Source organism: Pteropus alecto, unplaced genomic scaffold, assembly GCF_000325575.1.
Source record: "Pteropus alecto unplaced genomic scaffold, ASM32557v1 scaffold177, whole genome shotgun sequence".
Taxonomy (NCBI): domain Eukaryota; kingdom Metazoa; phylum Chordata; class Mammalia; order Chiroptera; family Pteropodidae; genus Pteropus; species Pteropus alecto.
In genome coordinates this window covers 8543487-8547448 of record NW_006442207.1, presented here as the reverse complement: position 1 = coordinate 8547448, position 3962 = coordinate 8543487, and the positions used below count along the sequence as shown (strand labels likewise).

At 43.2% G+C, this 3962-nt stretch overlaps 1 long non-coding RNA gene across 2 annotated transcripts in view; it reads right to left on the bottom strand.

The window, feature by feature from the left end:
* LOC112470132 overlaps positions 1 to 3939 on the bottom strand; it is a 14033-nt gene extending 10094 nt beyond the window's left edge. Inside the window, exons 1-2 of one of the 2 annotated variants that reach the window (XR_003042855.1) lie at positions 3448 to 3939; positions 163 to 299 (exon numbers count right to left, since the gene is read on the bottom strand). This is a non-coding gene — a long non-coding RNA (uncharacterized LOC112470132). Of the gene's footprint in view, positions 1 to 162; positions 300 to 3160; positions 3413 to 3447 lie in introns of those variants that run through there. The other variant, XR_003042856.1, reaches the window with a different exon arrangement.
* Positions 3940 to 3962: the final 23 nt, after the last annotated feature.

The following is a 3962-nucleotide window of genomic DNA, read 5'->3' as shown; positions in this document are numbered from 1 at the left end:
AACATCATGATCACAAAGACTGATGATTATAGATCTTCCGTCTGAAGGTAGAATCAGAAACCAATCATGTATAGCCAAGAGGAGCTCAGCTTGTCAGCACCACTAGGGTTTTGAACGCCACAAGCCTTCCTAACCATCACAGCCAGGAGGTTCCCATCTCACCTTTACTTCTCGAGCAGTTTTGCCATCCGCATGATACGCGTCTTCTTCTGCCTGACATGAATATTCACAACTTTTCACACCACTTCACACACACCTTTTGGTAGGTGCCTTGAACATATTAGGTGCTCAGAAAATACCTGTAAAATGGAAGGTAATACAATAACTTGTATAAGGTTATTTGTGTTATACCTGGCACACAATTAGTACTCCTTAAATGTTACAGTTATTAATATAATAAATAAATGAAAACAGGTGATATATTTTTGTGCTGAATTCTATGGTGTTGCACTCAATTCTGTTCTATTCACATCTTTTTCTTAAAAAAAATATGAATCATTCCCAGAGTCGATATTTAATTTTATTTTCCAAAAGGTACCAGAAAATTTCAAAAAGAGGTTTAATTTTTATTCTTAGATTATGCATTTTGTAGCCACAGATTGCATGTTTGCCAACACAAAAATGGTATAAAACAAACTAATATGCCTTTATATATTATTGCAAATACCAGTACCTGAGTTAAATAGTGGCTTTCAAATTTCAGGAATTTCTGTAAACACATATGTATATGAATACTAGGGGAAGCCCTAATCATGTGAAATTCAAGATTTTCTCACTTCCAAGTCAATAGTGTAGGTCAATGAGTCATCCTTGCTTCCCCAGAATTTTATTTACAAGTAGAAATTGCTCAGCATCTTCAGTTCGAAGACACTAATACAATAGGTCAGACCTGGTGGGGATTTAGGCAGCTACTGACCATGTGCATCAGAAAGCAGAACGCAGAGTCTCCTGCTTTTGGGACAGCGAGTAAGATTTGAGTTGTAAACGTAGGTCTGTTTGCTTCCACGTCCGATGCTTTTTCCCACTACAGCACCTTGTCTTCCCTGCCATGCTGCATTTGCATTCTTGATTAGGACCAGAACCTTGATCAGAAAAATTTGCTCTAAGAAAGCCAGTTCTATTAAAATGTCAAAAGTTAGGTGAAAAAAAATCTTTTACAATGATCACCAAACTTGATTTTCACAGTTAATGTTGAAATATAATCAGGTTTTGTTGTTGAATCAGAAATGCATTAACCAAGACCAGATCTCAAAACATGCAGATGACTTTGTGCTGAATGAATCACCAAAGTTATGAATATTCATATCAGGCAGAAGAAGATGCATATCATGTGGTTGGCAAAACTGCTCAAGAAGTAAAGGTGAGATGGGAACCTCCTGGCTGTGGTGGTTAGGAAGGCTTGTGGTGTTAACCTAAAAACAAAACAAAACAACCGAAAAAAACAAAAATCTCTAAAGATGAGAAGAATGTGAGAATAATTCAGTCACTATTGGAGCTAAAGAATGAACCATGGCAGGCATGTGTTAAAAATATTTCTTTTTCACAAGGAGATGGAGTTTCCATAACCAGGATTCACCACCTCCCATCATCCTCTGAAATCTAGTCAAGAAGAATAATCTTACAAACAGATCTTAAACAGCTCTGATTTCTAAGTTCTGTATTAAAATCTCTAAGGCAAACGTAGATTTTGGAGACAGATAAAAGCAGGTTCTGTGCTCTGCCCCTGACCAACAGTGTAGCAGCTTGGGTAAGTCACTTATCCTTTCTGAAACTCAGTTTCTTGTTTTTGAGAGTGATAATCTGACTCTTGCAGAGTTACTGTGAAAACTCAAAAGAAGATAAATATAAGGCACTGAAAAAAAAGCTGGCCCAGTTCAATTACTAAGGTTGTGTTGATAACATCACAGATCTAAAAATAGCTGAGGGAACCCGCATGCATGTCAAACAACCAGACAGTTGTGCAAGTTGATAAATGCAGTACTAATATTGTCATAATGACATGAGTTAAGTAATAGACTGCAGATGACTGTCTATGAGCAACACTGCCAGAGAGAAAGAGACTGGAGGTGAGAAACCAAACATTCAAATCATATTTAGAATAAAAATTTAAGAAAGAGATATAAATGCTTACCACCTATCAATGAAGAATTTCATAGGAATTAATGAGCTAATGCTGGTTAGCATTTTGAAACTCAACGGAACAAAGAAGAATACATACACACACAATATTATCATATAAAGTTAGATTACGTATAAACTGAGTGGTGCAGAAGCGACATGTTCTTGCTCCTAACACAGTGTCTGTATTCCTCATCCTTGGTACAGAGGATTCCCTCATTTGGTCCAGATCTCTCAAAGTTTCCCATCAAGAAAGATTGTGCCCTGTATGCAAGGCTACAAATATCAGTACCTGAATTTAAATGACTCTCAATATTTGGGAATTCCTTTGAATTCTGTTTCTCTCTGTCTCTGTCTGTCTGTCTGTCTGTCTGTCTCTCTCTCTCTCACACACACACACACACACACACACACACACACATACACCAGAGAAAGGTCTAATCATGTGCAAGGCAACAGTTACATCTTCAAATGCTGCCCCAAGAGCATTAGCAAAAGGCACAGAAAGGAGACAGGAAGGAGAGGGGAAGGAGGCAGGGAAAGCATTCAGAATTCTGGAAAATTTAGAAGGGCAGCCACACATTCATACCATTAATCCAGGTGTTATAATCACCAGTTGTCGTCACTGGGATATTGATGTTTCTAACACTGGCTTACTTGGAGAATAATCAATAATTTGCAAACTGCAAAGCCCCAGTTACACACACACACACACACACAGAGAGAGAGAGAGAGAGAGAGAGAGAGAGAGAGAGAGATCGAGATCTTGATCTTCAGAAGGTGAGGCAGGCTTTCTTTCCATCCGGAGTGCCCAGAGGTGAGGACTACACTAACAGGCAATGATTGCCCACTGCAGTTCTCATCCACTCTTACCCTATAAATATGCTCTCTTTGACTTACTAGAGCTGTCCCTAAGTTTGTAGCAAGTAAAGGGGAACTCACTCCAGGAACGCCGGACTGCCTTAAAAGGTAACCCTCTCCCCACCACATTCCAGATACTTAGTAATATCCTACTCTTCCCCGGGTCTTCAACTCCACCGACCTTTGTGGCAAGAAGTAAGATTTACACAGGAACTTGGAAGTTACTTTCAGGGTCGGCGCTTGTAGAAAAAGATGAATGAAGGCACATCTTGTTACCTTCCTGGAGGAATGAAGGCACATCTTGGAGGTGCCAGAATTCCTGGGAAAAGTGGGCTGAGGCTTCACTTTGCACACTTCCCAAGTCAGAAGGTGGAGATGCCTTTCACCGGATGCTCCAGCCCACTTTAACTTTTACCACCCCTCACCCTTCGGCTCTCTGACCCCGCCCGTCACCACTGCTCTACTCACAGTGCAGTCGCGGTCAGACCCACGGAACGGTTTATGTGAGCGGACGTCCTCGTCATCGCTAACATGCTGCTGGTCACCGTCAGCTCCTCCATCCAGAAAGCCTGTGGCTTTCTCTTTCTTACTCCTGCTCCGGCGTTGTAGGCTTTGGCTGTCCAAAGCCCCCAGGGGTTCTACTCCGGCTCCACTGCTGCTCACCTCCGGCAGCGCTCAGAGCTGGCGGCGCTCTGTAAAGTGCAGGGAGTAGCAGGAGCCGGTCATCGCAGGTACTGGTGCGGGGGTCCTCGTTGTCGTGCCGTGGGACCGCGGGACACCCCAGGAGCCGCAGCCGCAGGCGCCCGGGGCGCGGAGGACCGAGAAGCGAGCGGCAGTTGCCAACTTTTCCCATCGCAGGAGCGGAGAGCAGCGGGGAAGGGGTGTCGGACCAGAGGTGGTTGCGCGGGGCTCTCCGCTGGCCGGCTGTGGGGGACAGGCGCACAGGACCCCAACTCCATCCAAGTTGGGCCGAGGTGGGGCGG